Below are 13961 nucleotides of genomic sequence, written 5' to 3'. Positions count from 1 at the left end.
TACTTTGTGTCTTGATCGTCTCTGTTTTCTTAAAGTCAAACTGATGCCATGTGGAGGTTTCTCTAATGGAAGAAGTTTGCAGGTTTCTTCACTCATTGAATGGACGCAGTAGTCCATATCGATATAAGATAATATCCAAGAATATACTTCTTATTATCGTGTATTAATTAAATGAATCGATTAAATGGCAACTATAAGGCATTGATTATAAAATATAGGTGAAAGTTTCAGATATTCGAGAATGCTCTGACTGTAACGCGATAATATCTACATAGAAGGGCCATTACATGGCGCATCGCCAAACTAAAACGGATCAATGTCGAACACGTAATGTTTCCTGGGGAATGCTTTGAACTCCTGCGATACCGCGTCTCATTTTAATTAACGAAATTAATTTTGGCTCGGTCAAATGATCGTGAAGTAATTACTGAATCAATTGATTCAGACGTACGAAGAGGCTCGAGGCAGTTTCTCGATCATATTACGTAAATTTTCATGAAAGAAATTCAATTTGGCAAATTCGTAATTAAAAGTATGCTCGGGAATTACGTAACTCTACGTCCTTGCTTATTCGATCAGTCGGCTTTTGTTGCTAAACTGTAACGCACGAATTTGTCGTACCTTCAAATTGAAATAAAACCAGATAATACTCACTTCAAAGAATTTATAGTATTGAGATGGTTTCAGCTGTAGACAGAAGTTACACAATTTGCCATATTAAAAAGTTCATGCATAGTAAAAATGTTACTTCTACATGGGTATTTTATCCTTTATTATCTTCACTGATATTTATTCAGTGTCTTGAATATAATTAGTATGTACACTGTATTGTACCATTCACGCATCTATTTTTTTATAAGTATAAAATAATCACTCTAAGACATCTCTATATGTAAATGTTCTTCTATTTGAAGATTCCCTTATATAAAACTATCAGGTTCCTCTATTAATTTAGATGCTGAATCAGCTTCATTATAATTATTTCTTTAGACTATCAGTTTAGCAACTATCAGTTGCTAAATATACACATTAGAAAAATTTGTGCTTGGACCTACTCCACTTCCTGACATAAATCACAACTGCGTCATTTTTCTATTAACGAAATCATCGATCCATCTTCGATCCAATCAGATGATAAACTTCTTAGGCAAACAGTCCGTCTGTCTGTACACGGAAACGTAACAGAAAAATGAAACCTGTCTAGCAACCATCCATATCGGTGATGCCATCGCAACGTGAACATTTTGCGATAACTAATAACGAACTACGCCAGTCTGAATCGTTCTTTAGTTCGCATAGCCGAATGCTGTTCACGCAGCCAGAGCCACTCCTCACAGGATCAGGAACGTTCAGAATCCGCTATTACCATATCGAATGGCTAAGTCAGCGTCGAAACTTCTATCAAACCATTAGATTTCATCTACGATCAACGGTATATTGGCTTACGGGCCAAGGCATAGACGAGATTGTAAATTAAACTATCGAATAGTGGCAACCACTCAAAGGAAGATGGTGTTCATTGATAAAATTTGTAATTTAAAGAAATATTCTAATACTGAAATTTTTCTAACAAGAAGATGGATCGTAAATATTAATCACCATTCCCTGTATTTAGGAAGAGAGAAAAATTCTGATATAAATATTTGTTATCATATTTTGCAAAAGGAACTCTTCCGTTTCTAAATTCTTATTTTTACGGACACAGTTAAAAAATGCACTCTGAACAGGCATTTGTCCCTTGAATATTATAACAAATACCTTACATTGAATGCCTTGTATAAATATCTGTACACATTTAAATTCTCCATAAATGCTTCAATATCCATAATTGCGACTTCGCCATATCCTGGCCTCATCGTATTATACAAGTACCTCAATTGAACATGTTAAACTTCCATATCTTCCTCAATGTAATAACGTCCAAATTCCAAGCACCAAAGTAAAAGAAGAAAGCGTCCGTTAATATAAAAAGACTGTTGATACGAGAGGGGCAAGGTCCACGTGGCAGTGGGTATAAATCAAAGTTGAGTTAGCTACAGAGAGGAAAGAGATGGTCGAGGTCGGTTGTTCGCTTTGGCCACGTAATGAAGGGCCATTACTCGTCGCGGATTGTACAGCGAGACGGAGCGGCCCGATATGCCGGCGCTTTTCGTGCACGCTTCTCATCCCACGGCGGGGAGAGAAAGGGGCAGAGAATGGCTAGCGGCGGGAAGGAGAGAGCGCGAGTCGCGTTAGCGGATCTGTCGGTCGAGTAACGGAACGCTTTCGAGTACCGCTAGCACCGGCTCTGACGCGGTTACCGGACACCGTTACTTCGGTGATCCGCGAGTACCCACCACGTGCTGTCTCACCGTTCTCTTTGAAACACGCGGCTCGTTCGAGTGGAAGGAAAACGTTTGCCCCGGGACGAAGCGGCGCGAATTCGTCGAACCGTGGAAAAATTGCGATCCCTCTGCCGGCAGGATTTGCCACTGATTTACAATCGATCGGTTGCTCCTTTTTCTTTATATCTAGCAGACGTTGTCGCCGTCGTCGACTTCTTCTCCCGCAAACCAACCAGTTCCGTCTACATTAGCTTGATTCATTGTTACGGCTTATGGGTAACCGCTGTTGCCGCGGTGCAGTATCGCGCGCGATATCGCTGTTGTTTTTACGCTTTACGTTTCCATCGAGCATTGCTGAAACTTTACAACGGTGAATCGAGGGGTCGCGGAAAGTCTGGAGGAAGAATTATTGGGATTTTATTGAAAGTTAAATACAGTGGAGGATGATTTTGAAACTTAAGGCGTATTGCAATATATTTTTACTTACTTAACCATTCGCGTGTCTCTTTTTCATGCTAATCTTGTTTATGTAGTTTGTTATTTTTTCATGCAAATGCAACTTTTGAATCTAGTAATAATATACAGAAATGTCAACATATCTGATATCAATTTGCATTATATACCTTAATTGACAAGTATAGGTAATCAATGAGCATTATCGTGCAAAGGAAAAGATAAAAATCACCCCTCCAAAATTACACGAGATAATCCAAACAGTTATGAGTCACCTAATCGTCATTGCACTAAATAAGAGTTAAAACATATGTATTAGATTTGGAACTAAAGCTGTGATATAAAGTAATAAAAGGAACCTTAGACAACGCTCCAGAACTTGCTCAATACATACGCTGCTCAGTTATATTGTTCTTACTGGTTTATTAAATTACTATGGAAACGAACAGGTTAATTTGAAAAGGACATTTCACAGTAACAAAAATAAAACAGTCTTCTATCAGTGTCAACGTGCAAGCGAAGCATATTAACACTCCAAAAATACCAACCAATCAAGAATATATTCGTACAATCATAAATTATTGTCCATTGTCTTCCTGCCAGTCAACCCAATCGCTGACACGAAATATTACTTAACAGTACTGTGGCAGTGCGTCGACGGGTCTGTTATCGTAACACGCCGGTCGTTCAATGGCGAATACATTGAGACTCGGTTCGGCAAGATAATGGGACCGGTTGTGGCGAAGGTGCGCGGAGGCAGCCGCAAGCGGGTGCTAGAATCACAGTTAACCGGGCAATTTTTTAACCGCCTTATTATTACGATATTACGATGACTGCTGCGCGCAGCCAAAGCTTTCGCGCGTTAAAAGCGCCGTTTTAATCGCCTTCGTCCCGGACCGCGGTGAAGCGCGCGGCGTCATGCACGCGTATTACGCATAACGGAAAAAGGAAGACTTCGAATGAATCGATGCTCACGCGAGCAGCCATTTCTCAAGGTACATCTCGCGCCGGGTCTAGAGGTTAGGAGGCCAGGCACTTTGCCGTTTGTAGCTCATGTCCGGTACCATGGGAAACTTTACGAGGCAATATTTGTTGTAATATTCCCTGTTCATTAACCATTCATAGGCGTTTAGAGGCGTATCCTTCGTCGGTTATATTTGCCTTACGCCGAATCCACGCGAGCACGTCTTGTTAGCGGTTTGTACCGTTGCATTAACGACCCATCGCTCGTTTATTTTTACACTCGCACATTCCATCCTTGCGTTCACTCTGGCTTCCGAAGGTTTCATCCTCGATTTAATACGAATTTTGTAGGTCCTTCTGACTTTTATTATTGTTATTTTTCATCAAAGTGTATTTTTTCATCCCTTTGTGTTTTTGGCCAAGGCAAACAAAATTTGTCGCGGATCCTCCGGAAAACCGGAGACATTTCCGTAAAGAATATTTTTTCTACGACAATTCGTTTCTAGAATTATTTTTACCGTTATTCCGACGGAAGTCGAATAGCGATATTCGACGTTGTTCATTGTCCAGAATCGAAAACATCTATTTTTCGATCGGAGAGGTATTCGCAAATGTTACTAGGTCAACGATTTCATTGCTTACCGCTCATACTCACCAATCGTGCTCGAATATCATTTAACAAGGTAATTAATCCTTGTCCGTGATCACGAATAATTATCTAACATGTGTCGCGTTTAATTGTCACAACTCGATTATTGTCGTTATGTAAAGCGTGCGACTTTGTTTTACTTAATAGATCATTTCACTTATCTTACCGTAGGTTAAGGTCCTTCTACGTTTTTGAAGAGTTTATCCTTATTGTTAAGCGTTCTTACGTTGGGCTACCTGTTCATGTATCATGCTGAAATAACGAGGCACATCTCTAAGATCTACAGGTTACGAGGTCAGGCACTTTGCTATTTACCGCACGTGTTCCGTACATACCATCGATATACGATAATCGACCGGCTTGATGTTTTGTGCATTGCACGTTTTTTTAAGCGTTCTGCTTAGGAATTATGCCTGAACTGTTTTGAGCATACTTTATATCGATTCCTTATTTCATTACTTAACTCTGTTATTTTAGTAATGAAATTTTGTAATCAAAGTAAGAATCATTTTTATTGATATATCTTTCTTGATCGCAATTTCGCTAAATTTATTGATTCATGTTCTCGCCATTTCGATGACAGTTTTGACAAATTTATATTTATATTAAAAAATTTATACTGCGCCTTAAAAAAGGGAAAAGATAGTTGCTTTAAACATCATTGAAGGATTGATAGAAGACTGTTTTTTAATAAAACTATGCATAAACGAAAATCGTTATTGAATGTTGCAAAATTGTAAAATGCAATCTAATATATTCATTTATCAGAATCGATCGAAATATCGCGTGTTTTAAACATTCTTTATAGCGAAAGAAAGGGAATACCGGTGTCTGTTGTTCCCAAGTTTTAAAATCTCATCGTTCCAAAGGTCGAATTAACATCAATTTGTGCGGTTTAGCGTCATTATCGCTGGGTCGATAAACGCCTCCGCGAGATGGCTTTCAAATTGGAAGGATGAAAGGAGATTCCACGGATATTCCCAAACATCTTGTATTTTTTACACCGTGAAAAGTAATTTCTGCAAGGCAAAGACACCATGCAAATAAAATGCAACCAAAGAAAAAGAATATTTCTCTTCATTAACCCCTTCGCAAAGAACGAGGTAAACATCGGAACAGTTATTCCCGTGTTTCCATGAAACACGCGAAAATAATCATCGTCGCTTCTATAAATACGATCTAACAACACGAACAAATTTAGATCTTACACATTAAATTTCCTTTTCATCTGGAATCTTGTGATACGATTAATAATTGCGAGACAAAGAGTTTGTTCGTTGAGCGAAAAGGTTGAGGACGACGAACGAAATTGTTGCTATGAACTGATTAATGTCGCACGATATTACGTTACGATCATATCATACACGTGTACCTAGTGCACCGGTTTTACGGAAAAGGGAAACTTCGAAGTAACGCGTCCAGACATTAATCACACTAGTATATCTGTTAGGTCTGAGGGTTACGGGGTCAGGCAGTTTGCCATTAACCGTTCGTGTCAGCCACACACCAAGCAAATGTACGTTACATATTCCGCCGATGTTAGTACGTTTATCAATTTCTAACATCTATTACACAAAGTGTTAAAGGGTATGATAGAATTAATATACACAGTCGTCGCATTCATCGTGTGAATTTTTGGTAGGATTCCCCTGAATATTTTCTTTTTCGACTACTGTTGGACGATGCGGTTAATTTCAGAGAGATTTTAATTGGCCGATATTTGTTTCGTAGGAGAAATCCGTGATTGTATGGAGTTATTTGTTGAAACGAAGCAATTAGTATTTTTAGAGGTAACTGTGCTATGGAAGTTGAGCGATCAATAAAAGTCTAGTGGATGATATTGAATATGCAATGCATTTTAATCCAGGAAACTTTATCTTTAGAATTTTTTATAGCTCGGTTACTGAGCGACGAATTGAATTATTTGTGTGGTGTATTTATTTTTCAAAGTTTGTGCTATTGATAATTAAAATTCAAATAACGAATGAGGCTGCTATGTATAATTCAACGAAATTTCGTTTATTGTATTTATTGAAAAAAATAACGCGGATCAGAGAAATTCGATTGTCCCAAAGTTTGAACTACAAAAACGTTGCTGAACCGAAGTTCGACGACAAGGAGATATTTCCAAGTTATACTTTATATCAAGGGTTAGTTCATAGTGTCTCGCGATTTCCTTCGGGACACATCAAACGAGCGGGCAAGTAGTACGTCGAGCAATTCAAGCCTAGTTTGGTAAATAGACGTAAACAGATGGAAGCCGCCAAGAGGAAAGGAAATTCTGGCAAAGTAGAGTGCACTTTCGTGTATCAGACCTGTTTACAGTTCAGTTACATTCAATCGAGCGGTCTACTCTGAAAGAGCTTCTTTGCATATAAATTTCTTTTTTCTTTTCGCTACATTTATCTCGTGCAGGAATTCGTAATCATATCCAGTCTCAATTTTCGTTATAGTTGTAAAATTGAAAGAAGTAGTTATAAAATTACGACACGCGAGGAAACAGTTTTAAATTTAGAATTTTTAATGGAGAAAAAGTAATTAAAAACCTGGTACCGTGTTGTTCACGAGCGCAATAAACGACGTAACACGACAGAATATTCCATTAAGCGTTGAACTCTCATCAGCATCGAAAATACATGGTGTGTAAATGAATCGTGCCTCGAATGGCTCTTCAGAGAAAATATATGAAGACCGCAGGGAAACAATATGATAAAGTCCAATTTGTTGATTTTCCGATTTTCATATCACTTTTGGTTAAACACAATTTTTTAGCGAAATTGAAAAAAAGGAACAATTTGTTGCGTTCGAACATGTGAACTTTTTAAAAATATGTGATAATTCCGCAGAGGTTTATAATCTCTCAAAAAATAATACCTATTTTTTAAGTTTTCACAGCGTATTGAATTTTGAAACTTCTTTCTAGTAAAAAAAAGAAAAAAAGAGAGAGAGAAACAAAAAAAAAGAACAGATACGCCATGCTTTTTCCGTATTTCTTTTTGCAACTACCAACAATATTCCACAAAAAAGACACTAATAAAAACGAGAGTACAAACATTGCAAAAACGAGCACCGAGTTTTTATTGTAAACGTGTTCACACAAAAATTACAGTCATTAAATTCCCATTGCTGCATGAATCACGTCACTCGCATAAACACACAACCATACAACCGCTAAACCGCTCGCCCTAGTAAAGGAAGCATGTGTGAAACAGTGAAACGTGTAACATTTAAAAAAAGCGAAAGGATAAAGATTTCCGTTGAAGGAGAGACGAGGGAGTAATTCACACCCTTAACAATCTAATTCCCTTCTTACGGCCGTCAGGTTTGCGCACGAGACTCGTCTCGTTAACGAGCTTACAGAACGATGTAGGGTAAAAGTGCGTCCGACAGCGAAGCCCCGCTTCGAAACGCGACCGTGGCACGGTTTGGCCTCCTGTGGCGCGCTTAAAACCGACTGATACCTTGCATTCTAGTTATATGATAAAATTCCTTGTGCCGACGTCACCATTTCCTCCCCTTTTTCCCGAGCATACCGTGCTGCTTTCCCATTTATAAAACGAACCGCCTCTCACCGACTGAAAGCTTTTTTATACGTGCGTCGCAGGAATGCCGGGACGTTGAATGGCTCAGGAATATTGCGAACGACGAATAACCGCGGCAAAAGGCACTTTGCGTTTCGTGCATTCGGGCTTCGCCATTATGGTACCGGTGCAATTCTCTGCTACCTTGCTGGTGGGCTTCTGCTCGTTGTCGATTATCGCTGGAACCGTTTTATTTGTTTTCCGGTCACCGTAATTTGGAGACTGTTGTTTGGATAATACGGATTTGGGTTAGGTTTGGTTAGAGGGTTGGTTAGATATGGTGCTAGATTTTAGGTAGTAATGGTAATGAAACTGTAACTTGGCATCGCCGCTCTTGAAAGTTTGGTTGATAGTTACAAATACAGATTCTACTTACGTACTCGTTTATACATAATGCATAAATAATAATGTATTTATTAAATGTATTATAATTTCTTCATTTTACTATAGTTGTTGCAGTAGTACTTTACAGCATTTGTATAAAACATGGCATAGGTAAAAAAAGGCGAATTATCATCACTAATGGAAAGGAAAAGGGAGTAGGAGGAAAATTCATTTAGATAGAGGATCAAGCTGTGCCAGGTGTAATAAATTGTCAATAATCAGCAGATATTAAAACAAACTTCCTTGCAAAGAAACCTTCCTTAGTATAACAAATATTTATTTGAAGTCTTCTGTATATTTACATTCAAATATTTTCCTAGTACCAACTGCTGTTTCAATTACCGTTTATTACTGCACAGTTTTGTTCAAGGCGATGCTTTACCTTCAACCTAGCCACAATATTGGAACCTTTCCAAATTATTCTAGCAATTTGCAATTTTTCGATTTCGTTTGAAGCATCACTTAATTGCATCTCTGATCCTATGCCGTGAAATGAAATTTCGGAAACTTATACTGGACAGCGTGCCTGAAGTGGTCGCACACCTTGATCGTACAGCACTGGCCTCGCTCACCACTCTTTCAGATTTTCAGAGTTAGAGACCGCTCCCACCGAGAATCGTTCGTCCTTTTTCCCTCTTGTATGCCGGTTATCCTCGTTCTCGCGCATCATGTACACGTATTACGTAGCGCGGCAGTAGGCCAAGAGTTCGATGGCCTGCAGCCTTGCAAGGCCGGTCGCCGCAATGGTACTGAATACCACGTCAGATGACGCTGCTGACGCCACGATCATCGTGGACCAATCTTACGAAGCCGACTGGCGCTTAGAGAACGGTCGTTGTATCGACCGGGACCGCTGATAACTGTGAGGGAGTTATCGTCGATGTTCAACTTTACCGACTAAGCCGGCTCCAAGTGCGGCGCTATAGTCAGCTACCTTGTTCGAACATTTCATTGGTGGATATGGGAATCCCCGATTCGGATACCACGTTTCAAATTCGCGCTTTCCATAATAAGGAAGTACTTAGCGATTTTTGTTTAATTTCCTTCATTTTTAAGATTTTTCCGAATTAGAAATATACTTCTGATCGAATAAGGAATTTCAAGTTAAGTTTGTATTATGGAATTGTGTGAATCTGCAGGTGTCAAGTTCGTTTCTGTAGAAATGTATTTCATATTTTCTTTCCAATGTTTTATGTTTGCATTTCAATAAAAAGAGGTATTCGTTAATTGAAAGATATGCAAATTGAAGAGATTCCGGGAGGAATGGTTAATGGTTCGTTGGAACAGGTTGAACGCCTATGGTTAGAAGACAGTTACGCCTTTGGTGTATCGTAAACTAAGTATTGTGACTTTCCCTCGATCGTTTACTCGGAGTATAAAACGCCTTATACGCTCAAGGACTCCCGAGTGGTTAACGATCCGAGACCTATTTTCCATTGGCTTATAAATCAGGGCAAAGTCCGATTAAACTCGTATCGAGCACGCCTATTTTGAGTTTAACGATTTTTATTAGAAGCGTAACGGACTGTCCGCATTTAGCTCCTTTTCAATTCCATTTTCCTGAATGATAAATTTCCTTGGGCTCAACGCTGATGCGGGTTGTCGTGACTGCACAGAACATTCAATCGATCCAATGATTATTCAATAAATCAAAGATCCTATGCAACTGCGAATTAAAAATTCATTCACTCGATATTATCGAGTATATGCAATCTATCTTCATGTTTTCGCTTGTACCTTACTTGTCACATATATCGGTGGTTTTCTTCTTCTTAAAATATGAAATAAAAATTAAACTAAAAATTAATCTAAAATCGATGACAAAAGGAAGCATAGACAAAAATCTTTCACGTTTATTTAAACGTGCACTAATTGACATGTTTTGTTCCCATACGATTATATACACACACTTCTACATGCAATTATATTAACAAAGAGTGATAAAATATCTGAATGGTCCAGTTATCAGAGTAATCATCCACCAAATCACTCGTCTTCGAATCTCAGCCAAGCAATCAACCTTCTATGTTTCCCCCTCCCTAAACAGAGAAAAATAAAAAGAAAGAAATCTTCGGGACGAACCTGGAGAGATGTTCATCGAGATGGTCTCTCTCCGTCCGATTCCGGTGAATCGTTGGAGCGGGATTGTTGGCTCTCGCCGGCGTACCGAAGCGAAACGGCCGAGCGACGGTTGCAAGACGAAACTTCCGATTGCGACAGGTCTATTGCCGACAACAATCGCTCCTTACGTTAGGAGCGTGCACGGTCTCTCGGCCAGCCGAACAAACGCAAAGAAACGAGAAGGCCTCGCGATGCACGTTGATAGTTGCATGACGGTGCCTTTTAAAAAACTTCGTTTCACATCAACCGAGACGGGAACGGCTCACGGCACCGCGGCTCTCGGCTCACGACGTTGCGCTGCCTTTTTCTTGTAAAAGACCGAGCTTCCGTTTTGTTCTTTGCTCAGGGTACGGGGCTAAGGGGGTTGTAAATGAGCGAGTAATAATAGCTCGAAGCTGTATTTGCGACGTGCGACCAAGTCTTTTCTTCGCACGAACGGGAACGGCAATGAAAGGAACGTTTCGACGGGAAAACGATGTTCGATGGGAACGATCGGTCCGCGAATACGCGCGCCTACCGAGCTTCGATTTTTCACTCGAAGGGTGGGCGAAGGATGCGCGTGAACTCACGTTGACGAGCTCGTTTGATCGAGATTGAAATCTACTGGATTGAATGTCTACTATATTTTATGTTGCATGGGTTGCTGTGATCTAGGATGGATTTTTCGTTTGAGTCATTCGATATTTTGAGTACAAAAAGGAATGAAAAATTATGAAAAAGTGTTGACATTTGTTGGTACATGATTATGTTGTATATCGCAGTATTCTTTTATATTACGAATTTTTCTCTATAATAATAATTTTTGCAATTTTGTAACTATTATGGAACATAATTTATTTAACAAATGTGATGAATATATTGTCCGGGTAACTGGTGGACAATGTGGACATATTATATTCAATGTGACACGGAGTAGAGTTTGTTTATGGTATTACGTCATTCATAACTATTATAGTTATCATATCATTATGGAATTATGATATCATATTATCAGAAGTTGTTATGGTATTATATGAAGTTTAAATTACAAAATTTAAGATGTAAAGTTCCGAAATAGAACTTGAAACAATTTTCATTACATTTGTTCAAAATTTGTCCATATATCTCTCTATTTAAATACAAAAAGTTGAAAACTTCTTATCGTTGAATTATAATAAGCAACTGATAATTTTAATAAATGACTGAGCAGTAATTAGCATTGTTGAAGTAAGAAATTGCTGTTTACCTTGAAAAATAGATAAATTTTCTTCATTTAAGGCTCGCTGGCTCGTTCACTTGTAAGCTACGAACTCTCGAACCACCCTTTCCTTGCATATATCACAGTGAAAGCGTAAAATTTAGTAAAGGTATATGCTGACGTTTCAATGTATGCATTTACGTGACAGTTTAGCGAAAGTGTCGAGAAGAATATAAGTGTCTACTATTTTTAGTAAATGTATTCATTTAGTAGACAATGAAATTGGTATGTGCATACATTAACTAGTAAGTAATTGACTATATATTTACGGAATTAATATCCCTTAATTGCTATGATAAAATATAAGTTTTGCAGCGTTCCAATAAAGAAATTAGAAATAAAAGTCACCATAAAGTAAATACAAGAATTTTTATTTCGAATTAGACATATCGAAATAAATATACATATTTAGGAATTGTACGTAATAATTGCACAAAAAGTGTTTCCCTCGCTGGATTAATATAAAAATTGAATCGGTTAATTATGTTATTTTAAAAAATTGCACTTAGCCTCAAATTTGTATGTGATTCTTATTAACGTTATTATCTTATGTTTCAATATATAAAAATTTAAAAACGTTGACAAGATTCTATTATATTCTCAGACTACATTTGATTTATAATTCCCAAACCAAGACTATCTTTAGCATTATGTATGTAATTAGAAAATGAGAAGGCCACACCCAATTGAAGATTAGTATCGCGTGTTATTCGTGAACGAACATTGTAACAATACTTACATAGATATCATTTAATATCATTTAGAGTACTCTACGATAATACCGTAGCAGTTAAAAGATATACACGCCTATTCACTATGATGTACATATATCAAATTCGAATCGCAACTAACTAATCTAAATCTCACTGTGTCATTATCCATAATTGTAGCAGCGATTCAATTAAAAAAAACATCGTAATACTAATCGTTATCATTTTCTATTTTTCAGGTAAGTTTCTTGTCCCTGTTTCACGTGTTTACATGAGAGTTTTCGAGAACCGTTTGGTGAGTACCTTCACGGAATTAACGAAATAGCACCGATACATCTCGTTAAAGTTTCCCGTAAGGCCGCGTGGTGTCATCGAAGCTTTGCGTTGTAGCCCACACAGAGAAAAATGTATAATTCAGCGGAGCGGATAAACACGGTGTTACCAGTGATCGAAGTCACCTGGCAGTCCGGTCACGAATTTATTTCACAACTACATAACTTTCCTAACGCTTGAAACAGAGTAGCAAAACGAGGATTGCGATCTCGGGATTTGTTTGGAGTCCAAACATGCATACAATAGCGGTTGCTTCGTTAGCGTCCGACAAAACGAAGTAATACATTTTTCTCGCTGTGAAAATCTCGTTCTATTCGTGACAATGAATCCACGTGAATTATCAGTGTGCTCTGTTGCTGATATTATAACCCAGATTCTACGTGAAAAAATAAGTTGAAAGTTCTTCTTCTTGTATGCTAATATTCGTACCTGCGTTTGTTCTTATAATATTGGATATTGGATAAATATAATTAACACGGTTAATTGTACTTAATATTTAAAGTCAGTTCTTCGTAAAAAAGAACTTCGTATAAAACTTTTTTATGTTTTTGATTTATATACGTAGAATCACCTTTTTTACCTCTTTACGAAATACTCTGCATAGTCGATATAAATAATTTTGACTTTTGACCCTTATGAAATGAAAATTAATAACCATACATAATATGCTATAAAACTTAACACCGATATCAGCAGATATATTAGCTGTAAAAAAAAAAAAACTGAAAAAAAGTACCGCCCAGCTACCTTCAGTATCAGCTTCAATAAAAAGCAAGAAGGTACGTGATGTAAACGTATCTTGCAAGTTACGAAATCCAAGTACAAAGTCCACGGTACTGCTACGCGAGCCAAGAAAGAAAGACGAAAAGAACATAGATCTCGCCAACAAGAAAACACAATACAACGACTTACTACGTGACTAAAAACTATAGAACAAAAAAGAAGAAACTAGAAGGTGAAAGAGTTAGAAACAGAATGGTTTCGCGATGTTTAACAGCTGCGAAGAGGAAAATTTGAAATTTTGCATGAAGTCGCGTTCGGCGACGCGTATTGCATGAGAGCGCACGCACGCGTGCAACCAATGCGCCGCGCGGTATACTCTCACTGTCCTCGGGGACGTTGCTCGAGGACGAGGATAAATTTTCCTCTTCGCGTCGATATCAATGATTTCCCCTCCTCGCAGTGCAACGGGCGACTAGCAAGAAG

General features: G+C 38.2%; 1 protein-coding gene and 1 long non-coding RNA gene across 10 annotated transcripts in view; both read left to right on the top strand.

The window, feature by feature from the left end:
* Positions 1-13961, top strand: part of LOC139988064 (probable nuclear hormone receptor HR3) — a 136331-nt gene that overhangs the window by 22224 nt on the left and 100146 nt on the right. The window lies entirely within an intron of this gene.
* On the top strand, positions 11662-13203 carry LOC139988189 (uncharacterized). The gene is made up of 3 exons (XR_011800054.1): positions 11662-11957; positions 12662-12717; positions 12813-13203. It is a non-coding gene; the product is annotated as an uncharacterized lncRNA (long non-coding RNA).

Source organism: Bombus fervidus, chromosome 6, assembly GCF_041682495.2.
Source record: "Bombus fervidus isolate BK054 chromosome 6, iyBomFerv1, whole genome shotgun sequence".
Classification (NCBI taxonomy): Eukaryota; Metazoa; Arthropoda; class Insecta; order Hymenoptera; family Apidae; genus Bombus; species Bombus fervidus.
The sequence above is the reverse complement of the archived record's forward strand: the minus strand, read 5'-3'. Positions and strand labels throughout refer to the sequence as shown.